The sequence below is a fragment of the Delphinapterus leucas genome, chromosome 2 (assembly GCF_059928025.1).
Source record: "Delphinapterus leucas isolate spDelLeu-1000000601 "Yukka" chromosome 2, BTC_Dleu_Yukka2, whole genome shotgun sequence".
NCBI classification, from domain to species: Eukaryota; Metazoa; Chordata; class Mammalia; order Artiodactyla; family Monodontidae; genus Delphinapterus; species Delphinapterus leucas.
The window spans coordinates 106,521,898-106,549,052 of record NC_143130.1 but is presented as its reverse complement, the minus strand read 5'-3'; the positions used below and the strand labels follow the sequence as shown (position 1 = coordinate 106,549,052).

The following is a 27,155-nucleotide window of genomic DNA, read 5'->3' as shown; positions in this document are numbered from 1 at the left end:
ATTTCCTCCACAGTTAGTAAGACAAAGTGTAATGCTGTACTAAGTGAAGAAGCATGTTACCAGAAAGGTCCAGATAGAGATATCGATGGAACATAATAGAAAGTCCAAACATACCAATTATTTATGGAAATTTAGTTATCAAAAAATAGGGAAAAGATGGTATATTCAGTAAAATCTGTCTTCATGAATGGAGAGTCATCTAGAGATCAGCAACTAAATTTGGATGCATACCTTAACATCAGCTATGAAATAAATTCCTAATAGAGATAATTAATATTTTAAATAAAATGAAAGCATATTTTAATCAATTTTGGATGGTCATGAATTTTCTAAACATGAGAGTCAGAAAGAATAAGGGAAAATATTGATAGATCAGCCTTCACAGAAATTTAAGCTTCTGTACAAGTATGTTAATGAAATGTGTAAACATTACCATATCAAGGTATTTTCCATTCATCATCATTGATTGTGACCTTCCTCACACCAGGAACGGCCCTTTAGAATTTTAGTTGTACAGGTTTTTTTGACCTAAGAATAAGGCAATTCTAGAAAGATGGTAGATTTAAAATGTCCCTGATCCCCTGTGCTTAGCCAAGGAGCTTCTGTGGAAGCCAGCCATGCTGTGCCAACAGAGCTTAAGTGAGGTATCCCATTGAGGCTCATATAGAAATCTGGGGTCAGTAGCAGGGAACTCCAGGATGAAGAGCAGAAAACAATAGGTTGTAGAGAAAGCTTGGCATGTACAGATCAATGGACATGTAAGAAGGAAACTAGTTGTTTGGGGAAAGCCTTTCCTCTAGCCCCCAAATAGCTGAGAAGAAAGTAACAGGTAGGCTGAGTCCCAGCTGTCCTTAACGAAGAGGAGTACAAGGAGATTGGAGAGCACAGAGATTTCCTTCTAGTTTTTCAGCAAGGTACTGGCATTGCTGCTGGGACCAGTGCCCTACTGTCTGCTACATTGCTGATCACAGGCATAGAAATATCTAGGCTTTCCACCCTCACAACATTGCCTCCACTTAAAGTGCCCCAGTAATCAGACATGTCAGGAAGGAGTAAAGAAAGGGAAAGGATACCTCAGAGAAAAATAAGGGCTTCATCTGGGGAAAATATAGTCTGAAAAAATTATCAGAGTCAGTGACACAATTTCCCTAGCCAAAAATCAGGACACATAGTTTGACAGTGATCAAGAATTCATTTACAAGGAAGCTCTCACATAGAAAGAATATCTCACTCAATGCATTGTTTATTTATTGAATCTCTTAGAAGAAAACATAGGAAAAATACTCTTTGACATAAATCACAGCAAGATCTTTTATGACCCACCTCCTAGAGTAATGAAAATAAACAAATTGGACCTAATTAAACTTAAAAGCTTTTGCACAAAATCTACAGATTCGGTGCAATGCGTATCAAAATCCCAATGACATGTTTTACAATCCTAAAATTCATATGGAATCGCAAAGGACCCCAAATAGCCAAAGTAATCTTGAGCAAGTAGAACAAAGTGGGAGGCATTTCACTTCCTGATTTCAAAATATAATACAGGGCTTCCCTGGTGGCGCAGTGGTTGAGAGTCCACCAGCCGATGCAGGGGACACGGGTTCGTGCCCCTTTCCGGGAAGATCCCACATGCTGTGGAGCGGCTGGGCCCGTGAGCCATGGCCGCTGGGCCTGTGCGTCCGGAGCCTGTGCTCCGCAACAAGAGATGCCGCAACAGGAGATGCCACAACAGTGAGAGGCCCGCGTACCGCAAATAAAAAAATAATACAAAGCTTTTGTAATCAAAACAGTATGGTACTGGACTAAAAACAGACTTACAGGCCAATGGAACAGAAGACTCCAAATTATTATTTGTGATTTGATTCATATTATATGCTTAAAAAAACTGCCCTCCAAAATATTGTAAAAAGTTTACACACACAGAAGTTAAGCCTCCCTGAATTCAAAATTGCATAATTTCTAGTGGCAGAAAAATGAGTCATTCAAAATGTTGAGCCTGGAAAGCTGCCTCAAAATAAACTAACAAACAAAAATTAAGAAAAATACAAAGCCTTAAACCTCAACCTCTCTACACATACACACACACACACACACACACACACATGCAAATTTAAAGATTTAAAGACAAAATTAATCTGAGAAAAACTAAAGAAAATATGAGATAAAATTTTATCATTTTAGAGTGCTACAGATTTTTAAGCATAAGATATAACTCAGAATCCATAAAAGAAATTTTTCCAAAATTTACTACATACTATTTTTAAAATTCTGCCTGCCAAACAATCAAGACCATAAACAAAGTTAAAAAGGTTATATTAAACTTTTTTAAAAGACACGTATATGTGAGAGTCTTATGACAACTTTCTTAACATAGAGAATGTCCTTTAAAATCTATATTTAAATGACTATAACACAGTAGGAGATGGGAAGATATATGAATAGACAATTTATACAAAAATATATAAATGACTTTGAAATGAAACGAAGCTCCATCTCATTCATGAATTTTAAATTATTAAATTTTTTTTAAAAAGCCTAACTGATAAGCAACAGTCCAGAACCTTAGTAATACACAAGGTTTGGGGAAAATAGATATTCTGCCTAATCATGACTATTGGTGGTAAAACTTACCTAGAAGAAAATTTAGTTGAATCATATAGACTGAGTATGCTACTTTCTTGAATAATAATTTTTTCCTTGAAGTGAATAGTTAATTATTACATTTTAAATTTTTAATTATTTTGGCTTACTTACTTATATGTGCTGTTGCTCAATTCATCAATGGCTAACTTCCAATTTTCTGCTGGGTTTGGGAAATGATCACTGCTTGTTATAGAGGCACTGGTAGAGAACATGGGTAGTCTGCTGCTTATTTATTTTCAGTTTTCCTATTTTCAACCTTCACTCCCTGAATGCTCTCAAAACACACAAACACACACAGCACCATCCACCCTAATTATTCAAGTGTAATTAATGCTTCTGGTTTCTAAACCCTTCCACAGGGGTACAGCACACATCCAAGTGCTTCTTGTTTCTTCTTACATTGGCCCCAAGTCTCATTGTTTATGTGACTTTACCTTGAAATTACTTTGGCCCTGGATGAGGAACTACTGATGTCAGACTCTTTTTTCAAAATCACTAATGAAGAGCTGGGCATGGGGAATATTCACTTCTTGTTCTTATTCTCTAGAAATTTGTATGAGTTTTGTATCAACCAGAGACTGAGGGACAAACCACCATAGACTGTGCCACAGAGTGGATCAAATGGAGAGACACTCAGCCTCCAGGCCCCTTGTTGCCACTCAAAGAGTTTGTGCTCAGCTGCCCCTGCGGTTCCCATCACTGTGTCACTCAGAGCACAGTAGTACACAGCCGAATCTGAATCTTGAACTGAGGCTTTCTCCAAGTGGAAGGATTTTGATTCTTTGTGGTATGTGGCTTCACACCCCTTATTGGTTCCCTTCTCATTGTCCTTCATGGCTTTCAGAAGGACCTGTGGACCTTCTCCAGGATATTGAACATACCAGAAAGTAATGGGGTACCCAGTGGCTGAATAAGTGCAATTTATGGTCAAGGCAGCCCCTTCTGGAAGAGTCATTTGGCCATCCATCTGGGTCACTGAGTCTTCACGGGTTTGTCCTGGGGAAAAATAAAAGAGTTCTGTATCATCTTGGGCATAAAGCTCTGGGATAAAATTATGATGAAAGGTTTTGTTGACATAACAGAAGAAAGAATCCAAATTTTTAGAGGCATTTTGCTTACCAAGCACTAAGAGTATCACAGTCACTAAGCCTGGAGAAGAGTTCATCTCTAGAGTGTCTCCTGAATAATGTCCTTGACTCTTCACATGAAGAAATATTGAAGTCACAGTGAAGTGATAAACCTAAGCCTAGTTTCAGACAGGAAATGTGTTTGTGTTAGGAAACTGCACCCCCTGGTGGACAGACACTGAAATGGGATGCACGTTTCCTGGTCTCCTCAAGTCAGAAAACTGTTATCCTTGACTTCATTCATGAGGTACATGCCAGTCTTCAGGTGGTGCTTGGAAATCTGATCAAGAGCTGTCATAACTTCTCAGGTCTGTTTTGCTCTTAGGACCCTGCCTGACATGGAAGTTCTTTAACAGAGCATCCCAGGTATTTCTGCAGCTGAGAAGATATCAGTTTTCTTAAGCACTTTATATAGTACTTTATATTCTCAGGTATCCATGGTGGGCCAGCCTATAATCCACTGAGTGTCAGAAAAGAATCTGAGGTTGATTACAGAGGAAGCCAAATCAGTACTGAGTGAATCTCTGTGTTTCAGCATTGTACCCCAATTTATAGAGCAACAGTGACTGACATGTATTACATGCTCACTGAATATTTGTTATACCAAACAAAAATAATGGATCAAGGGTCACTGATTGAGGAATCACTACTACTTGAAATATAATATTTTATCGGTCCCCAAATAATATCTTTTTAATAAAATCTTTTCAGAGGAAAAAGCCACACTATCTTATCAATAGTCAAAGAATCCTGAATTTCAGAATCATTAAAATGGGAAAACAAAATCATAATTGAAATGATCAAATCCTTATAGAATGGTCTGAGATCAATGTCTTATTCTCCTACTATTTTCTTGACTCCAAGATAAAAGGGTTGGCCTATGTGAATCAGACAAGTACTAATCTTATACTCTTAGTGAATAACCTCAAGGATGTTTTCTCTTACCATCCATCGGCCATATTTTATTGCCAAACTTTAATCGAATAATTTTCCTCCACTGGGTTAGGAACTCTAAAGATGTGGATTTGTTTCAAAAGCCTCGAGCATGAGTTAGGACTGTCTTTTTTCCCAGCTTTTCAAATTATTAAAGACATAGCTGATATTCATACAACAGCTGATAATAGAATCAATGTGTAAGTGATTTAAAATTACAGATTCTGGGATCCCACAACTAACTTCATGAATCATACATTTCAGGATTGAGACCCACAACTGTGTAATTTTTTTTCCCTTGGCCCTGCTGCACAGCTTGTAGGCTCTTAGGTCCCCACCCAGGGATTGAATCCGGGCCCTCAGCAGTGAAAGTGCGGAGTCCTAACCACTGGACTGCCAGGGAATTCCCACAAGTGTGTAATTTTTTAAAGCTCCCAGATGGTTTTGTTGCAGCCAGTCTGATGCCAGTTTATAAGGTTTCATTTGTGATCAGTGTCCTAGACCGAGATGGTCATCAAAGATCAGGGAGTAGGGCTTCCCTGGTGGCGCAGTGGTTGAGAGTCCGCCTTCCGATGCAGGGGACACGGGTTCGTGACCCGGTCCGGGAAGATCTCACATGCCGCGGAGCGGCTGGGCCCGTGAGCCATGGCCGCTGAGCCTGTGCGTCCAGAGCCTGTGCTCCGCAACGGGAGAGGCCACAACAGTGAGAGGCCCGCGTAACGCAAAAAAAAAAAAAAAAAAAAAAAAAAAGGAAGGTAAGATTTTTTGAGTTAAAAATTTTTAAGACTTTTAAAATTGATTTTTATTGGAGTATAGTAGATTTACAATGTTGTGTTAGTTTCTGCTGTACAGCAGAGTGAATCAGTTATACATGTACATATATCCACTCTTCTTTAGATTCTATTCCCATGTAACTCATTCTATTCCAATGTAACTCATTACACTCTTTTTTAGATTCTATTCCCATGTAGGTATTCAGTAGAGTTCCCTGTGCTATACAGTAGGTTCTTATTAGTTATCTATTTTATATATAGTAGTGTTATATGTCAATCCCAATCTTCCAATTTATCCCTCCTCCCCATTTCCCCCTTGGTAACCATAAGTTTCTTTTCTACATCTGTGATTCTACTTCTGTTTTGTAAATAGGTTCATTTGTACCATTTTTTTTAGATTGAACATATAAGCAACATCATATGGTATTTGTCTTTCTCTGTCTGACTTACTTCACTCAGTATGGTAATCTCTAGGTCCATCCATGTTGCTGCAAATGGCATTATTTCATTCATTTTTATGGCTGAGTAACGTTCCATTGTATATATGTACCACATCTTCTTTATCCATTCCTCCATTGGTGAACATTTAGGTTGCTTCCGTGTCCTGGCTATTGTAAATAGAGCTGCAATGAACACTGGGGTGCATATGTCTTCTTGATTTATGGTGTTCTCTGGGTATATGCCCAGAAGTGAGATTGCTGGATCATATGATAGTTTTAGTTTTTTAAGGAACCTCCATACTGTTCTCCATAGTAGCTGTATCAATTTACATTCCCACCAGCAGTGTAGGAGGGTTCCCTTTTCTCCACACCCTCAACAGCATTTATTGTTTGTAGATTTTTGGATGAAGGCCATTCTGGTCAGTGTGAGGTGATACCTCATTGTAGTTTTTGTTTTGTTTTGTTTTGTTTTTTGCGGTACATGGGCCCCTCACTGTTGTGGCCTTCCCCGTTGTGGAGCACAGGCTCCGGACGCACAGGCTCAGCGTCCATGGCTCACAGGCCCAGCCGCTCCACGGCATGTGGGATCTTCCCGGACCGGGGCACGAACCTGTGTCCCCTGCATCGGCAGGCGGACTCTCAACCACTGCCCCACCAGGGAAGCCCCCCTCATTGTAGTTTTGATCTGCATTTCCCTAATAATTAATGATGTTGAGCATCTTTTCATGTGCCTCTTGGCCATGTGTATGTCTTCTTTGGAGAAATGTCTATTGAGATCTTCCACCCATTTTTTTGACTGGGTGGTTTGGTTTTTTGACATTGAGCTGCATGAGCTGTTTGTATGTATTGGAGATTAAGCCCTTGTTTGTGCATTCATTGGCAAATATTTTCTCCCATTCTGTGGCTTGTCTTTTCATTTTGTTTATGGTTTCCTTTGCTGTGCAAAAGCTTTTAAGTTTCATTAGGTCCCACTTGTACATTTTTGGTTTTATTTTCATTACTCTAGGAGGTGGACCAAAAAAGATCTTGCTGTGATTTATGTCAGAGAGTGTTCTGCCTATGTTTTCCTCTACGAGTTTTATATTATTTGGTCTTAGATTTAGATCTTTATTTTCATGTATGGTGTTAGAGACTGTTCTAATTTCATCCTTTTACACGTAGCTGTCCGATTTTTCCAGCACTACTTAATGAAGGGACTGTAAGACATTCCTTTTAAGATTTCTACTCTACACAACTGCTTTCGAAATGCAAATAGAAGAGGCAGTTACGATACAAGATCACTTAGCAACCACCCATTACCATTCAAATTTTAAGACACTGAGAAAATGGGGTTAGAGGTAGAAGGAGGAAATTTGAGGGAAGGAGTATTTGGAATTGTGTAACACTGATTGAAAAAGAGGGCCTGGAGGTGTCCAAAATGTGCCACATGATGGCAAAAATACTTTTGAAGGAGTGGTGCAGTGAAGGGCAAGAGCAGAGAAACAAGATAATCCATACTCTGCTTCTCACAGTGTCCTTTTAAGAACCACTAATTATTGATCTTTTTGTGGATAAGACTGATGGGAGGCAGGTAAAGCTTACATTATGGTAATTGAGCTATTCCATGCTAGAGGTGTTAATAAGATGGAATGAGGATTAGCACAAAGTTTGTGACATATCAGGCACCTTAGAAAGTAAACAAGTGTACCATTAACTCAGCTAACAAAACTAAAATAAATGAGTTCATTAAATGGTGTAAAACTGCATAATATTCAAAAAGAGGAAAATCACAAAAAGATTTCACAACCTTCCTTATTCAAAACAATACCTGTAATATAATATATATTCAATAAATATTTCATGAACTAATTGAAAATCCAAAAATTCACGCATATTTTTACTAATTTTTGAATCAGATGTCTCTGAATTTCCTTAGTCAATTCTTCTAGCTCATTCTAATCACTAAATGGCAAGGATTTTATGTGGCTATTTTTTGTCTTCAATAAAAAATTTGAACCCAAATTTTCAGGGGTAAGGTTGTTTTTGATGAATGATAGCTCTAGACATGGTCTAGGCACCCAGAGAAATATGTTCTTAGAAGGAGTGTTTTCCCTCTAACCCTACACCTGTGCTGCCACAGCCCTAGCCACTTCCTGTCTGTGAAGGCAATTCCCTGCCCTGGTCCCTATAGCAGGCAGATGTATCAAGCAGAGCCCTGGGTTGTGGTATACCTGCCTCCAACACGCCTCTCACTGTGGGCTCACTCAGTGCACAGAAATACACTGCAGAGTCCTCCAGCTGTGAAGCTGAGATGGCAAGTTTGATGGATTTGTTTGCCTTCTGGAAATTCAGTGAGTAGCGACCTTCTGTTGCATTTTGCTGGTTATAAGAGTCCTGACGAATAAGCAGAATCATCGCCCCACTGCTGGGCTGCTTGTACCAGTATAGACTATAAGTGAAATCATTTGTGTCATATATGCAATCCAGGGTCACAACCTCCTTCTCCTGCACTAATATTACTGGTTGGTCTTGAGTTACCTTCTGGGCAATACTGGATCCTAAAGGAAAAAAAAGCAGAATCAGAAGTTTAAGAATAAGTACTGTGGAACAAAGAAATTCTATTTTACACTCTACTGCCCCTTCTTCCCAGGGTGCCCATAACCACCTGTTTCCCCAGTCCTTAGGTCCTAGAGGGGTAGAGTCCCACTGGGGCCATCCTTACCTAGCCACAGTGAAGCCATGACCACCTTCAGAAGGCTGGAGAGAAGCATGTTTGAGGTCTTCCTCTAGATGGAAAGTGTCTTCTTCAATTTCAAGGCTCTGCAAGGTGAGGTGAGCCTGACAGGGTGAGGGAAGAATTGCTGAGCTATGTGTTGCTGCTGCCCCACAACAGGAAACAGCGGTTTCCTGGAGGAGCAAGTTGATGTGGGTCATGTCAGCTTCTCTATGGACTAGGTGAGACTCTCACTCAACCCAGACTTCCTTTTGCATTAACCAGCACTTCAACTGATAGCAATTACATCTGAAAATGAACACGAGGTAAATTTGTTATTGAAAGGGAGATTGATGATTCGACCAACTGCTGTGTTTAGTTGTTGCGTCTGTGATGGAACTTATTTTAAAATACTACATATAATGGATTATGGAAGCAACCTAAGATGTAATGATCATGTATCCTTACACCTATGTATGCTTTTCTTTCACCTAAGGTAGAAATAAATCACTTTATGATAAGAAGGCAAATCTCTTTAGACTAATTACTGCAGCTTCTTCCACCTATATATTGATATAGCCATCAATATAATTATTCACCACAACATCTGTCCAGTTACCTATCTTGGGACCTAATAGCAGGAGAAAAGATAATCTCCCTTTGCAGAAGACTAGAATGAAGCTTGCAGACATGGAGTCCTGTCACAGAGGTCCCCTTCTCTTCTCTATTAGTTTTGACAGCCCAGCTCTGTTCAGAAAGGCCAAAATAGATGCCAGAGTTTGGTCATAAGGTTATCAAACCTTTGAATTTATATTTTTCCCATTAACTCAATTGGGACCCTAAAAGAGCCACAAGAAGCCCCTATATTCTGTGCACCCAGCTCTAAAGGGAATATATTGCAGGTGACATCATACACCTCCATAAGACAGCTGATCATAAGTTCACCACTGATTGTAATAAACCTTTCCTTGTGTATGAATGTAAAAGGAAAGCCATGCCTAAGGATATTACTAATAATTACATGGCAAACAACAAAGACCCATTGCCTATCATGGCCTACCCCTTAAAGTTCAACAAAACTTACACTCCTTGTCTCAAAGTAATTATAGCCTTGGCTAAATTTGTTGAAGCATCTTCAGATCTTGCTCCGGAATCTCCATTTAAATCAGATGGTACTACATACAGTACAAATTGTTCTCCAATCTAAGACACTCAAACTTTGTCTACCAGTTAGTTGACTAATCATAAAATATTAATTTCTCCGCATATTATTCAACTTTGTTACACTTCTCAATTAAAGGATCTCATGATTGTACTTCTGTTATTCAAAATGCCTTCATGTCCGCAACAGATCGTTTGGACACTCTCATACAAAATTCTGAATTGACATGTTTTTAAAATAATCTTACTTTAAATATTGAAAAGAAAAAATACCAAGCTAGTTACGCAATAGCTACTCTAAACTCCCTTTAAAACCAGTCATTAGCAGGAGCAAAATTAACTCAAGTAGCTGAACTTGTGGATCTCTCTTGGATGTACTAAATTACAAAATGTATACATACAGTGTTAGTTATAGATTTTTTTTTTTTTTTTTGCTTTACGCGGGCCTCTCACTGTTGTGGCCTCTCCCGTTGCGGGGCACAGGCTCCGGACGCGCAGGCTCAGCGGCCATGGCTCACGGGCCCAGCCGCTCCGCGGCATGTGGGATCTTCCCGGACCGGGGCACGAACCCGTGTCCCCTGCATTGGCAGGCGGACTCTCCACCACTGCGCCACCAGGGAAGCCCTAGCTAATAGATTTTTAACACTGTTCACGGCTTCCAAATACTAGGAAGACAATGAGGTTTTTTAATCATCTTAACCTTTTCTTAACCTTCTTGTGTATCTCACGTATGCCTATTAAAAATGGATGCCAAATACATGAATTATTTGATGTCTTCATGTTACTGAAAGAAATTTTTTTCATAAAAACCAACTCTCACAGTGTAAAAGACTCTGTAGAAGCTAGGAAAAAATGCTTGAACAGATTGTTATGCTAGGCATCCCTTTCTGACTTAATCCTTATGCAAGCACCTCTTCTAGAACGTAAAGAGAAATCCATGGAGAAGTTCAATAATTCCATCTTCGATGCACAAAATTTGGCCCGAATTTTGTAAAGAATCATTACGAATGATTGATTTGTTGGATTCATGAGGACAAGATATATGAAAGCCAGGACAGCTGTCTGGTGGAGCCTAATGATCTCCGATGAACTCTTGCTAAAGTCCTCCAGAGGAAAGATATCACAGTAGGGACATATTGGCTGCAACATTAAACAAACACTGGTGGGGAAACTTCTAGGATGGCAAAGAATGGGGTCAGTTCATGCCTTTCTTGGAGCAAACAAACTCCCATAAAAATCTGTAAAGGTGGGATATGAACTGGAATACTGTCCCAAGGAAACATTTGGGGTATTTCGAAAAGGAGTTAAACAATTGCTTTTTCCCCATGGGTTATGAGTATGTACTAGTAGTAGTATTTTTATTTCTACGTGGGTTGAAGCAGTCTTTTGTCAGAGAATCCACAGCACTCACCATAGTTGAAAATCAACTTGATACTGTGTTTACTACCTGTGCCATATCAATGTATATCTATGTAGGGGAGCTATAGAAAGTTTTGGCCCTCACTCAGAAATTTTAGTATTCTTATCATCCCTCTATCTTCTGAAGAAGTGGAAAGAACAAATGGAATATTAGAACTGAAATGAATTACTGTATCAGACACCCTTGAACTACTATGGCCTAATGCATTATTAATTAGCCTTGGCCCCCCTGGCCCTGCTTTCTTCCCCTCACAAAGTCATATGTTGTCTCACTATGAACTGGTCACTGATAGGCCCAGGTAACTCACAAGGTCCCAAACGGCACGTATTCCAATCTTTCACAACCTGAACTAAACTAGATAAACCCAATGTAATCAGTCCTTTCATCACAGGCAGAGGTTGATTTTTTAGCCTTTCATTTAATCAGCTTTTACATGACATTAATCTGGGTGACTGGATGCTCTGCAAGATACCCAGAGAAAGACTACCATTGAGCTTGCAGAAATGACCTTATTAGGTACTATTTGTTACCAATTCAGCAGATAAAGTACAAGAAATACATCCTGTGTTACATGTGCACCAACTAGCATAACATCATGCTTCCTTAATTGACAAGAATTGAAAAGTTACCCACATTAGAAATACTAAACTAAGGTTCTCCGGGGAATGGTCAGAAGTAGACATTCTATAGAAGATGAGGCTGACCCACGATACTTAAAACAAACATATAATTGCCTAAAGTATACATCTCCATCCAAGACCATTAGAAGAGAATTCTCCCAGATGTTTGGAGATTGTCACACCCTCCTTTGCATTCTTCTGTTTTTCATCTTTTAGAGACATCTTCCCACTTTAATGGTAGAATGTTATATATTTCTGATTTTCCTGACATTGTCCTCTTACCAATAATATAACTTGCTAAGGTATGGCTTTATTTGAAAAAATACCCATCCTAATGCAAATGTTCAGCCCTACAAAGATATTACTATTGCAACAAAGTTAAAGAATTATTGGATATTTCATTCAATGCCATCCAAGAAAAGCCAAATAACAGCTATACCCCAATCCGTACTGCTAGAGTAAATCTTCATCAATAAAATTAGCCCTAAAGTGTGATAAAAATATCTATTGATAAAAATTTAGGATGGAGTTTGTGCAACTAAGCTTGTATACAGAACATGACTCAACATGATTATAGGATATGGTCTAACCTTCAGCACTACCTCTCCATTATCAATTGCCGTAGTGTTTTTCATAGAATTATAAATCAAATATCCACAGGAATTCAAACACTTGAAATGATGAGCTCTTCCCATAAAAACAAAAGTTCAAAACATCAGGGGTAGAAAACACTGAGTGTGTTGGCAGAGATGGAGATCACACCTGTGTCCAGTGTCATGTGTTTCCTCTCCCTGAGATTCAGACATCTCAAAAGGTTATAGGGCTTCCCTGGTGGTGCAGTGGTTGCGAATCCACCTGTCAATGCCGGGGACGCAGATTCGAGCCCTGGTCCGGGAGGATCCCACATGCTGCGGAGCAACTGGGCCCAAGTGCCACAGCTACTGAGACTGTGCTCTCGAGCCCGTGAGTCACAACTACTGAAGCCCGCAAGCAGCAACGAAGACCCAGTGCAGCCAAAAATGAATAAATAAATAATTTTTTAAAAGGTTATATATTGTATGGTTCTATTCATATGACATTCTTTTTATTTATTTATATATATGGAGAAATTAAAACCTTTACAGACAAGCAAAAGCTGAGAGAGTTCAGCACCACCAAACCAGCTTTACAACAACTGCTAAAGGAACTTCTCTAGGCAAGAAACACAAGAGAAGGAAAAGACCTACAATAACGAACCCAAAACAATTAAGAAAATGGGAATAGGAACATACACATCGATAATTACCTTAAATGTAAATGGACTAAATGCTCCCACCGAAAGACACAGATTGGCTGAATGGATTCAAAAACAAGACCCATATATTTGCTGTCTACAATAGACCCACTTCAGACCTAGAGACACATACAGACTGAAAGTAAGGGGATGGAAAGAGATCTTTCATGCAAATGGAAACCAAAAGCAAGCTGGAGTAGCAATTCTCATATCAGACAAAATAGACTTTAAAATAAAGACTATTCGAAGAGACAAAGAAGGACACTACATAATGATCAAGGGATCAATCCAAGAAGAAGATATAACAATTGTAAATATTATGCACCCTGTCAATCAGATGGTAATTTCAACATCCCAGGTCAGAACCAGCAAGAATGTATCTAGTTAAAGGTGATAAGTGATTTTCTCAAGCAATAATAGGCAGCCAGCAATAAATGCTGTGTTTGCTACCTCAAGTTTATTCAACTTAACCCTGTGGGGATGTTTAATAAAATGTACAAAATAGAATCTGCTATTATAGACATTTCTCCAAAGAAGATATACAGATTGCCAACAAACACATGAAAAGATGCTCAACATCATTTATCATTAGAGAAATGCAAATCAAAACTACAATGAGGTGTCCCCTCACACCAGTCAGAATGGCCATCATCAAGAAATCTACAAACAATAAATGCCAGAGAGGGTGTGGAGAAAAGGGAACCCTCTTGCACTGTTGGTGGGAATGTAAATTGATACAGCCACTGTGGAGAACAGTATGGACGTTCCTTAAAAAACTACAAATAGAACTACCATATGACCCAGCAGTCCCCCTACTGGGCATATACCTGAGAAAACCATAATTCAAAAAGAGTCATGCAATGTTAATTCAAATACACCCAAATATTTGAGTTCTAAACTTAGAATCATATTTAAAGTAATATAGAAAACTAGAAAAGACAAGTTCAACAAACATATTTAGCAGCTCAGTGTATGTGAATGGAAGCTGGTGTTCTGTAAGCTTACATTTAAACATGGTAACAAGAATAAATGTTCATTTTCAAAAAAAAAAAAGAGTCATGTACCACAATGTTCATTTACAATAGCCAGAACATGGAAGAAACCTGAGTGTCCATTGACAAATGAATGGATAAAGAAGATGTGGCACATATATTCAATGGAATATTACTCAGCCATAGAAAGAAACGAAATTGAGTTATTTGTAGTGAGGTGGATGGACCTAGAGTCTGTCATACAGAGTGAAGCAAGTCAAAAAGAGCATAACAAATACTGTATGCTAACACATATCTATGGAATCTAAAATAAATGGTTCTGATGAACCTAGGGGCAGGACAGGAATAAAGGCACAGACGTAGAGAATGGACTTGAGGATACGGGGAAGGGAAAGGGCTGGGACAAAGTGAGAGAATAACACTGACATATATACACTACCAAATGTAAAATAGCTAGTGGGAAGCAGCTGCATAGCACTGGGAGATCAGCTCGGTGCTTTGCCACCACCTAGAGGGGTGGGAAAAGGAGGGTGGGAGGGAGACTCTAGAGGGAGGGGATATGGGGATATATGTATACATATAGCTGATTCACGTTGTTACACAGCAGAAACTAACACAACATTGTAGAGCAATTATACTACAATAAAGATGTTAAAAAAAAAAGTGAGTAGCTTCATCACTGGCATTAGAGCTAACAAGAAAAATCATATGATCATTTCCATTGACGCAGAAAAGGCTTGTGACAAAACACAGTATACGTTCATGTTAAAAATACTTAAAAAAGTAACTAATAGCTAATTCCTTAACATAAAAAAATGCATATGCCACAACCTCAGAGCAGCAGCTACTTCTGGGGAAATGCTAGAAGCTTTCTTATTAAAGTTAGGAGAAAGACAAAGATATCCACTACCTTTATCACTATTTAGCATTATGTTGGAGCTACTACATAAAGCAGTCGGCCAAGAGAAAAAACAATTAGAAGCATAATAATTGGAAAGAAACAGGTAAAATATCATCTGCATATTTGCAGGTGAACTAATAATATATCAGAAAACCTAAAAGAAGAAAAGCCACTATCAGAAGACAGGTAAACTGCAATTTAAAAGCAGCTTTTATATCATTCATATGCAAAAATAAAAAACAGTTAAAAGAAATGTGGAAGAAATGAGCACATTGTCTGTTGCATGAAATTAAAAAGAAAGAGAAAGGAAAGAACTTTTTTTTTTTTTTTTTTGCGGTACGCAGGCCTCTCACTGTTGTGGCCTCTCCCATTGCAGAGCACAGGCTCCGGACACGCAGGCTCAGCGGCCATGGCTCACGGGCCTAGCCGCTCCGCTGCATGTGGGATTTTCCCCGACCGGGGCATGAACCCGTGTCCCCTGCATCGGCAGGCGGACTCTTCAACCACTGCGCCACCAGGGAAGCCCAAGAACATTCTTAAGTACAAGTTAAGACTAAGCAGATAGGTCAATTAAATGGAATAGCAAATCAATAATTAAGCCTAATTGTATATGGAAATTTAGTATATGTTAAAGACAGTATCTCAGATCAGTGGGGAAGAATGAGTTCTCAGTAAGTATATTGTGACAAGTGTGTTAGTGAGAGTGGCCCATTGTATTTTACTTAAAAAATTTTTTTTCTTTATTTTTATGGTATTATTTTTGGCTGTGCTGCAGGGCATGTGGGATCTATTTCCCTGATCAGGAATTGAACCCATGCCCCCTACAGTGGAAGTGCAGAGTCCTGACCACTGGACTGCCAGGGAATTCCCTGTCCCATTTTAGACCAGTAGTCTTTGAACTGGTTTTCCTATACTCTTGAAATTATATGAAGGTTTGCCAAGGTTTATGTAGGCATAGATAATTCTAATGGAATCTAGTCATGTGTGTGTGTGTGGGCGTGTGTGTGTGTATGGGTTTGTGTATTTTTCCCAATACTGCTTTAGAACATGCTTGAGATCCAGATGTCATGCTGCCTCTTTCCCATTTCACTTTCCCCTCTTAACTTTCCCTTAGAAAAACCTCCACCATCCTGAATCTTACTATGGTACATTGCTGCAGAGTCTAAAATCTCCAAGGTACCAAAGAAGTAAGCAATTCATTGGCTCCTGGCTTCTGAGGGAAAGTCCTGAACAGCTAGGCAAGAAATATTGCAAGACAGGGAGGTGTTTTAACTAGGCAGCAACATCGAGACAAGATTCCTTGATCTTATCTATCTATCTATCTATCTATCTGTCTGTCATCTTAGAATTCAGAAATGAATTGGTGGTCACTGAAACCCATCGTGTAACATCATTGTTTGAATTGAAAAACAAAGTCAAACTTTTTATGAGAAAAAAATAAATCTTATGTGGCAGGTTTGTTTGACAATGTGGGGTATGGGAGAAACAGAAGAATTAAGGAGTCGTCCCAGGATTTCTGGTAAGGTGAATTATATTGCCATTTTTTTTTGAGATGGAACAGAGTGAGGGAAGAACCTATGGGGGGAAATTAGGCCTTCTGTTAAGCATATGTTAGATGCCAATTAGATATCCAGTGTAGATGTTTCATAGATTACAGTATATATGAGCCTGGCTTTCAATAGAGAAGGTTGGGATGAAAATGTAAATTTGTGTGTCATCAATGTATAAATAGTCATTAAAGCCATATCCCTAGATGAGATTGTAGGGGAGCTAAAGCTTTACCTGTTCCCTCTTAGGTTCTCCATCTGGACCTGAGAAGTAAGTTGACATAAAACAGGTTAACAGGAGAAAAGCATAGAGATTTTATTTAATAATTTTTACATGTACATGGGGGTCCTCATAGAAAAATGAAGACCCAAAGTGGCTAGGCTTAAGTGCTTTTATACTATTGGCCTGTTTTGGGGTGGCATGTCCTGAACCCCTCCAAGATCATTTGAAGAGAATAAATGTTTGAGGACTGAGCTCTGAGAAAACACAACATGTAGACACCAGGAAGAGGAGGAAGATGTAGGAAAAGGAGAGTGAGCAGGAGCGACTTGCAAGGAAGAAGGCAAACCAGGAGAATGTGGAGTTCCAGAGTTCCAGAATCCAGGCAAAGATGGTGTTTCAGGGAGAGAGTAGCCATAATGCCACATTCTTCGGAGACACTCAATAAGATAAAGAATGGTAATGCATCATTGGATTTGTTGATATAAAACTCACTGGTGGGCTTCCCTGGTGGCGCAGTGGTAGAGAATCCGCCTGCCAATGCAGGGGACACGGGTTCGAGCCCTGGTCTGGGAGGATCCCACATGCCGTGGAGCAACTGGGCCCGTGAGCCACAACTACTGAGCCTGCGCATCTGGAGCCTGTGCTCTGCAACAAGAGAGGCCACGATAGTGAGAGGCCCACACACTGCGATGAAGAGTGGCCCCCACTTGCTGCAACTAGAGAAAGGCCTCGCACAGAAACGAAGACCCAACACAGCCATAAATAAATAAATAAATAAAATTTAAAACTCACTGGTGACCTCAGCAAGAGTGATTTCAGCGGAATGGTAGGGATGAAAACCTGACTGTAGTGGGTTCAAGTAAGAAAGGTGTTAGGGAGTAGAGCTGATACATTTAGAATACTTTTGAAAATGATTTTTTATTGTGGTAGAAGTCACATAATAGAAAACATACTATTTTAACCGTCTTTAACTGTACAGTTCAGTGGCACTAAGTACATTCACATCGTTGTGCAGCTCCCACCATCATCCATCTCCTGAATTTTTCAGCTTCCTAAACTGAAACTCTGTCCCCCACTAAACACTAACTCCCCATTCCCGAGACACAAGGAGCAAAAAGACTATAACCTGTTTTTACCCACTGAACCACTAATTCCAGTTCTAGGATGCTGTTCTAATAAAATGATGAAAAAATGAAATTCAAATTTTTATTTAAAGGCGTATACCATAATGCTATTTAAAATGATGAAACACTGGAAAAAAATAATCAAGATATTCCCAAACAGGAAAATTATAAACTTAAGTGTGGTATATCTATGGTGTAGAATAGTAGATAATGAATTCAAGCTATGAATACAAGGTATTTTTAATGACAAAAGTGAGTGTTAATAAAAAGGACATAAAATTGTCTCTATGATGTAACAATGTGCAAAATTGTGAAAAAGATCGAAATAAGTAAAAATAATGAGTGCTTGTCTATGTGGCAGAGTTGTGGATCTTTTCAGTATTTTTCTAATTTGTTCCAATCAGAAACGCATAAAACATACATAGGATTAACCTGGTTCATATTTACTATAATGAAGGTAGACGAGTGATGATCTGTATCTACATAACTCTAGTTATTTTGACGGAAAAATGTTCTCAGCACCATAAATTCAGCTCATAAAATAGTACAAAACCAAAAGGCTCCCCCCCACCTTCTTCTGTAGTAATTATGGATCTATTTGTTGTAAATGACAGAATCTCAGCTCATGCTGGCTTGTTCCCAATGAGAGTATTTTGACTTTTGCTGTTCCAGGCAGAGCTGGATATAGGCTCTGACGATGCTCTCAGATCTGTCTTTCTTCATATTTCTGCATTGTCTTTCTCTATATTTTAGGCTAAGGTGTGAATGTTGTTCCCTAAAATGGTCCAGTGATTAACTTCCACAGCTCACAATGAAATGGCAGCTCTACTGTGTAGAAAAAAACACGAAAACCACAGATATCCACTTAAATGAATCTGTCTGCAAAGCAGATGTGTTCATGGCTTGCATCTTTGTGCTTACCCTCTTTTCCACAATTGTTTCTAGTTTTGAGAGTCTGTGAGCCTATTCTAGTAACTCTTTCAAATTTCAATGTTAATGACAGATTAAAGCAAATCTTGAATAGTCTCTTTGGACAGATCTTCTCTGTCCATGGTCTATTCTTATTTCCCCTCCCTTTCACTTAAATTGTTCTTGGTCTCTTCCACCATTCAAGACCCCAAATATAGCATTACCCAACATTCAGTTGTATATAGTATATAGCATTACCCAACATTCAGCACCAAGAAAACGTTTCCTTGATGAAACAAAGGTGAGTGGGACTATTCTAAATCTATGGGTTGCTTTTCTGGGATGGATCATAGACATTTCATGAAAGTAAAATGTACTAACTTTGACTGGAAGTTTCCACATCTCTCACTTCATCCATCACTGAGTGTTACAGAAAGTCTTTTATTCAATAAAATAATTTCTCTTCCTCACGCTTCTCAGTTTCTATTTTTGAAGAAAGTCTCTCTCTTTCTGAACGATGTGGATATAAACTAAATCACCAAACGGTGGAATAACAATTTTAGTTTTACTACGGTGTTGTTGTCTATTTTTTATGTGCTTACTTGATTCTCAACCCTGCACCATTTAATAGAAAAATGGAGCTATAAGACCCCTAAAAATTTAGTATATTGCTGCCTGAAGGAATATCCTTTTTTAAGTACATCAAACCATGCTCTTCTAAGAGTGAACCAAATTAGACAACAAACATGTTTGTGATGATAAAAGGCACAGTGGGGGTAAGTTAGAAATTAGCCTTAATGTTGAAGGACTATCTGCCTGGCTTATCCTTGTGGCAACTCAGTACCCTGAAGAGCAGGGAAGTAGATGGGAACATATCTAAACTATACCAGTACAAGTACTGAGGAGGGCAAAATCTCACATGAATTCTGGAGTTATTTTCAGTGAAAATCATGCAAGGGTTTTTGCAGCCTGATGAGGACGAGAACAAAGTACAAAGCAAAGCAGAATGTAGTTATTTTTATTTGTTTGGTCTGTATTATTTGACTTAAAAGTTTGTCCTTTACGGGAGGTTAATGAATGCAGAGAAGCTATTAGTCTCCCCCTACGTCTAAACAAAAGTCATGCTGCAAAGTGATCATAAAATTGCAACACATTGGGAAAGTGTTCAGATTTTTCCTTTCCTGCAATATGGCGATTAGTTGGTGGTAGAATTGCTCAGGGAAAACGAAATTTATTTGTTCATTGAATCAATCATTATGGAAATCCAGTTTTTCTATACATTTAGAAGTGTGCTTGTAAAAGTAAATCTTTGATATTATCTACCAGTTTAAATTTAGATTAATAGCTCATTCTAAAAAACAATTTCAAGATATTCCTTAATGTTGCTTATGCTAAAGACAGGTAATCTCATGACATGTTGTATTTTTATCTGGAAAGAAACCCAGTTCTGAGCTGTGTGTGGCCCTCTTGGATGAACTACTGCCTCAAGCTAACATAATTTCTGAAACTCTTCTTGCTTATTGTTTCTTGATCTTTGCTCTTAATAAGTTTATCCTGCTTGGAATGTGTTCTCCTACAATTTTCCTCACTTAAATTCCTACACATGCGTCAAGTAAAAATTCAAAATCCAATTTCCATGAATTTGGAAGTGATTTTTTTTTTTAATCTGTGGTGAATTTTACAAGCTTTTTGGTGGCTCAGTTCTTTCACGGTATTTTCCCTCATTTAAAACTTAAAATTCTTAGTTTGGTGCAAAATCATATTGTTTTGTAATCGTTTCTGCAAATCACTGGAAAATGGACATTCCACTTTTCTTTGACTAGTTCCTGTAATGAGGAATATTTTACACCTCAAGGCAATCTGTTTTGTTTTGAAAAACCTCTAATTGTTCATTTTTCCTTATAGGGAGATGAAATTTGTTTCCATACAAATTCTAACCATTGGCTATAAATTTGCCTGTATATATGGGTATAAATATTATCAGCCATTCATTCTTTCAACCATTGTTCAGTGAATGCTTATTGGTAAAAAAAAATTGATATCTTCATAAAGCTTAAATCTAATGAGAGAGATATTCCTATGACTGTTAGGTAGTAAGCTCTTTGTGTACAAGCATCATTCGTAAAATATTTTTATATTGCCTAACGAAGTGTGCAGAAAGGGGGAAACAGAACAACCTCAGGTATGAATTCTGAGAAACATCATTTGTGTGAAAGTGAGTGCCTCCTTCTGTGGGGTTGTGAACAGACTGAATGTGGGCGGGGTCCCCATGATTACAGAGCAGAAGGTGGAGTCTGAGCCTATGACCTGCACAGAGATATGTTCTTCTTAATGGTTGGAACTCTCACTCTTGCTGCGTGTGTGACTGTGTTAAAAATAGAAACCTCTCCCTCCTGGCACTTGTGGACTGGGGATGCTGCTCCACTTTCTGTTGGCTCTCTTCCCTGTTCAGAGAGAGGAACAGACACAGAATACTAGACATCAACTCTCCACTTATTCAATGATTCATTTCATTTTTTCCAACTTTTCTGGAAACAAGCAAGCAAAATTTACTTTTAAAGGACTAACACAAGACCTGAATAAATGAAGAGGCATATAATATTCTTGGGTAGGAAAACATAATATCCTAAAATGTCAGTTTCCAATGTGATTCCAACCAGAATCCCATTTGTTTGAACCAAACTAAATAAGTGAGAACAAATGCCTTGGAATTGTTAACTATATTTTGAAAAAGAATATTAAGATTGGGTTTTCTTTTTATGACATAAAAACTTACTCTGAACAAAACAGTACAGCATAGGCACAGCCTGCTCAGGTGACACCGACAAGAAACCACCCACCAGCCTCAAGACCACTGAGAACACTGAAATTAAGAAACCAACAGTCTTTCCTTTGCAAAAGAAAAAAGAAAGAGAAAAGAAATCTAAGATGCCCATGGGAACCAACCACTTTCAGGATTCTGTATTCTCTGTACTGTTTGCCTTCACAGAACATGCCAACATCCTGAAAATAACATAGGCTGAGACCCTGAGTCTTTTAAGGTACTAAGTCTCAGGAGATTTGTGTTCAGCTCCCACTGTAGTCTTAGTCACTGTGTCACTCAGAGCACAGAAGTACTTGGCCGAGTCTTTCCAATGGGCTGATGTTTTCCTCAGGTGGAAGGACTTCTCACTCCTCCTAAATTCAGCCTCAAAACCTTTGATACCTGAGACAAGGCTGTTTCCAGATATGTACTTCAGGAGAAGCTGGAGCCCTTGATTGGGGTACTGCACGTACCAGAAGAGAAAGGGCGAAACAGAAGATGAGTAGCTGCACCTCAGCTCCAGATGGGCTCCTTCAGAGACAGTGATGTGGCCATCAGGCTGCGTCACCGACTGGGCTCCTGCTCCTTCTGAAACATCAATGCTGAATCAGTGAACTCAGTCGGAACAAAAAGTCTCTATTCAAAGTCAGTCCAAAGCAATGTTCCATGTGTGGACGAGAGAGTAAAATGGAACAGTACTCACTCAGGAACAGGAGCACCTCAAGCATCAAGGTGAACACCAAGGTCATGGTGGAGCAGTGAGGAGGCAGTGAGCTCCTTTCTGGGAGATTCTCCACAAACAAAAGTCTGAGGACTGGTGGACTTGAAGCCAGGTTGCTGTGAGGTTGAGAAGGAATGACACAAAATTTAGATTTCTTCTTCTGATGGACGTTGTAAGGTGTGTTGGGAGAGAGGCTGTCTTAACAAAACTGCCTGCCTCTGGCGTCTGAGATGCTGTACATGTCATTGTGCAAAAAGTGGTGTCAGAATATCCTTTAAACTGTAGGGAAGGAAGGTTTTTGTGCGATTATTCTGATCTTACATAGAAAAACCATTTGCAGTTTACACAACAGCCCCCTCTATTGGTCAGATAGAGAAAGAAAGAGCAGTTCACAATTTTTGTGAACCTTCCTCACCTCCTTCCTGCCAGGAACCCAAAAGTCTCCGAAAGGAGTGGCAAGCACTACAGAAAGTGGCTGGGCTGAATGTGGTCTGCAGGGGAGTAGCATCTGCATCACCGGGGAGCTATCCTGAAAGCAGAAGCTCAGGCCCTACCCAGACTTCCTGAGTCAGAATCTGCATTTTAATAAGACTCCTGTGCACATTAGAATTTGAGAAACACTTGTCTAGATGAAGGAGGTAAAAAAATACTTTTTGGATTTAATAATAAAGAGATCATTGGTATTTCTGAGAAAAAATACATTGGTTACAGGAGAGGCATGTATGAGTTTGGAGGAATATTAAATATTTTTTAAGAGGAGCATGCTTGAATATTTTAAATGACGGGGAGAAATCAGTAGCAAGAAAGTCCTGAAGAACCAGACCATAGAGTTTGGACGATCAGTGGGCTGAGGTGCCAGAGAAGTCAAAGTGAATGGAGTGGGTGAAGCGTTTAGCCAGAGGCGCACTATTATAAAGGAAGATATCTTTTTTATTATTAGGGGAGGGAAAGTGAATTATATGTGTAAAAGCAGGAATGTTTAATGTGGAAAGCAGAAAGTTGAGGAAGATTCATTTAATGATATGAGTTGTCTTTACGGTCATCTACCATGACTCATCAAAAGGTCCTGGGTAAGCTGTACTCAGAGCGAAGAGAGCCAAAGGAGATATCAGAAAGTATAGAAATGATACGTTATAAAAACATACAGAATTTTCACTCACCATTTCATTTACAATTGATATAAAAAACCATGAATATATGGAGACAAACTTCCGTATGGCTGTGTTGATATATATGCTTAGATGGGGGCACATTGTCCTCCTGGGATGATGGTTTAAGTAAAAACCAGGTGTAAGAGTGGGAAACATAGCCATGTGTTGGCTTGAGGGATATAATGAAGTAGAAGTATCTTCAAGTGTTCCCGCAATGGAAGGTTTCCAACCCACTCATATAAACCAGCTTCACAAACCAGCTCTCATTAATCAGTGCACTTGTCAAAAGTAAACTGTGGTCAAGCTGTAGGCAGACCTACTGAATGGTTCTTATAAGTCACGGACAATAATAACAGCTGGGATTAAAGAATAATATGTATGGGCCCCTATCCTTGACGAATTTGGACAAGTGAAGAGTTAAAACCAACAAATATTCTTAGCATAGTAGATATGTGCTCTTACAAAACTGTGTACAGAACACTAAAAGAGGGAGAGCGCAAATAAATATAATTTATGTAACCTGGAAAATCTTTTAAAAAGTAAATGTGACATTTACTGGGTCCTGAAGATTGAGTAGGATTTTGCCAACTTGAGAAAGAAATAATATTTATAAGAAGAAAATATGAGAGTGAGTTCATTTGATATGGCTGATGTTCAGAAATCTTGGTGTAATACTGGGGAGGAGGATGAACACTTACTGGAAGCAATACTGTAGATGGCCACAGAAACCTTGGTTTTTACTTTTGGGTCATGGGGAGCCATAGAAGGTCCTGAAATAGAACAGCAATCTAATCTGATGTGTATTTTAGAATGATAACTTCAGGGATAGATTTGGGAAGTAAGAGCTCATGGATAGGGAATACATTTCAGAAGTTATTCCAACCAACTCAGTGAGAGATTATGAGCACCTGGACCAGGATAGTAACAAGGCAAGTAAAAAGAGGTGGTTGGGGCTTCCCTGGTGGCGCAGTGGTTGAGAGTCCACCTGCCGATGCAGGGGACACGGGTTCGTGCCCCGGTCCGGGAAGATCCCACATGCCGTGGAGCAGCTAGGCCCGTGAGCCATGGCCGCTGAGCCTGCGCGTCCGGAGCCTGTGCTCCGCAACAGGGGAGGCCACAACAGTGAGAGGCCCACGTACCACAAAAAAAAAAAAAAAAAAAAAAAGGTGATTGAATGTGAGAAATATTTAGAAGACAGAATTGACATGACTTCATATATCAGTCAACTTTGAGTAGGGCAATGCTCAGTACAAACAACCTCACAATCTCAGTGGCTCACAAGAACAAAGTTTACTGAGTTGTCCATGGTATGTTAGCTGTGGGTCAACTGCAGTCCCAGCACTCTGAGGCTCTGCTCCTGGATACAGGATGATTCCGTTCTGCTGCTATGAGTTATCTTTCCATTCTGGACCTTGCGTCTTCTTCGCATTATGGATAAAAGCTGAAAGGACAACCACTGCCTGGTAAGTGCAGGGAAGAAACAAAAGAAGACATGCCATGTGAATATATTTAGTTTTAGCTATGATATAACATACTTCCTATCCACTCACATTCCATTGGTCAAAGCTGGTCACATTGCCATGTCCAAAGTCCACAGTGAGGCCAAGTATAGAAAATATACTCCAGCTAAAGATTAGCATAGTAAGGGTGAGAGAGCATGAATAGTCAACACATAATACACTCTAATACTTCTGGAAATGAGCTACATGTGAGTGAGCTTATAGGGCACTCGGATGTTAACTCCCTTACGGAAAAGAAGGTATATTCACTTCAAAATCTGGAACGCTTGGAATCATGGCAAAAGAGGAGGCTAGGAATCTGATTCAATGATATGACCAGTATACTGGTGGGAATGGAGGTGAGTGATGTGTAATGACAGTCCCGTTAGTTGACGGAGCTACAGTGACTGGAACGCTTGTTTATCTATCATTGCATTTCCCCCTGATTATAGAAAACACTGTAATTCATTGAATTTGCCTTTTCCACCTCATACATGGCTCTTTCTCAGTGCTGGTACCAGAGCAGCACCAGGCACAGGCTTGGGCATGGGCTGCAGAGGCCTGAAGGGCACTGTGTGCAGGCACAGAGAGATGTGGCTGAGTCTTCAGCCTGGGATCCTTTGATGTACATGCAGCTGTAACCCTCCTTAGTATTCAGAGTGATTCTTACTTATCCTTCCTCCTTTTCATCCTCATTTAAAGTCATTAAAACAGGTCCTTAGGGCTTTTTCCAGCTTCCCATCTATACCAGTGTAAAGCATAAAAAGAGCTGGAAGGGAAACTGCAGGTGAAATTGCTGCTCCCTCCTTCCTGAACATGCAGAGATGGAGAAATCTGTTCCACACTCAATATGCTGCTCATTTCTGTTCAGAAAGACAGGGTCAGACATACACTGATATCTCTACACAGTATTCATTGTCTTCACGGATTCCAAGATAGAACCTAGAGTTACGTGACTACATCCTCCTCCTTCTCCATCACTGCCACATACTGTTCAGAATGTCTTCAGCAGCCCCTGGACTTAAGGCCAAGATGAAGTCACAGGATTAACAATGGAGCTGGCAAAGGATTCCTCTCCATTTATCCTGCCCACGTATCCTCAGCAGAGGAATATTCTTCTTCAGAAAATAGGATTCTGCATCTGGTTGCCCAGCCAATCAGAGACAAGACCCCATACAAGTCCTAGAAACACACCAACAATTTCTGACCTAGACTCAGTTTCCTGTCACTCAAAAGGAGGGCTCAAACACTGCTTTCTTGAGACCAACTTCACAAACAGTGAGGACATCCCTCATGAGTCCACAGCGCAAAGAGAGCTGACAACCATTCAGAAGTGGGCTGCCTCATCGTGCACTGCAATTATTCAACTTGAGAGAGATTGGGATGGCAATTTGTGGCAGGAAAAACACTTTGGTTAGGAATCTTTTATATGAACTTTCAACAAAATTTCTAAAACTTTCAAATCCTCATATTATAAATGTGCACACATACCATGTGCTAAATTATCTATTGCTTTATGTACGTTATTCGAATACAGAAATCACAGAATAGAATTACTATCTTTCCCAATTTACAAACAGAAAAACTAAAGCTGAAAGAGATTGAGGAATTCACTCCAGGTCAAACATCTGGTAATAATTAGAACACATATCTATCTGGTAAGGAGTCCATGGTGTTTGGAATCTGCCATGCCACTTACATTTGTGATACTCAGTAAATGTTTTAAATGGTAGAGAAGATATGTTCTAAAAATAACAGGAGTCTACTTTTTGGGTTTCTTTCTACTAGCCAAAAAATGGAACAACTTAAATGTACTGAATGACTCCATTTACATGAAATGTTCAGGAAAGGAACCTATGGAGATATAAAGTAGATCACTGGTTGCCTGTGGCCAGGTATCGGAACAGGGATTAACTATAATTGAGCAAGAAGGAGCTTTTTGTGGTGATAAAAGTGTGTAAACCTGGATTATTGTAATGGTTTCATAAGTCAGCTAATTTACCAAAAATCACTGAACTGTACATTCAAAATGGATGAATTTTGTGGAATGTCAATTTTACCTCAAATAGCGTTGTTTTTTTTTTTAATATTTATTTATTTATTTATTTAATTTATTTGGTTGAGCCAGGTCTTAGTTGCAGCTCCAGGGCTCCTTAATTATGGCTCCAGGGCTCCTTAGTTGTGGCATGGAAACTCTTAGTTG

At 39.3% G+C, this 27,155-nt stretch overlaps 1 protein-coding gene and 2 long non-coding RNA genes across 7 annotated transcripts in view; 1 reads left to right on the top strand and 2 right to left on the bottom strand.

Moving 5' to 3' along the window:
- Window positions 1-27,155, top strand: part of LOC115803651 (sal-like protein 2) — a 900,219-nt gene that overhangs the window by 301,143 nt on the left and 571,921 nt on the right. Inside the window, exon 11 of one of the 5 annotated variants that reach the window (XR_016391493.1) lies at window positions 3,191-21,567. The exons of the other annotated variants lie outside the window; for them this stretch is intronic. The gene's annotated coding sequence lies outside the window, so the exon portion shown is untranslated. Of the gene's footprint in view, window positions 1-3,190; window positions 21,568-27,155 lie in introns of those variants that run through there. 5 annotated transcript variants of the gene reach the window in all.
- LOC149750246 (uncharacterized) lies at window positions 247-10,635 on the bottom strand. The gene is made up of 3 exons (XR_016391641.1): window positions 8,618-10,635; window positions 3,763-8,453; window positions 247-3,639 (listed from the first exon to the last, which is right to left on the bottom strand). It is a non-coding gene; the product is annotated as an uncharacterized LOC149750246 (long non-coding RNA).
- LOC149750245 (uncharacterized) lies at window positions 21,480-22,733 on the bottom strand. Its single transcript, XR_016391629.1, has 2 exons — window positions 22,285-22,733; window positions 21,480-22,169 (listed from the first exon to the last, which is right to left on the bottom strand). It is a non-coding gene; the product is annotated as an uncharacterized LOC149750245 (long non-coding RNA).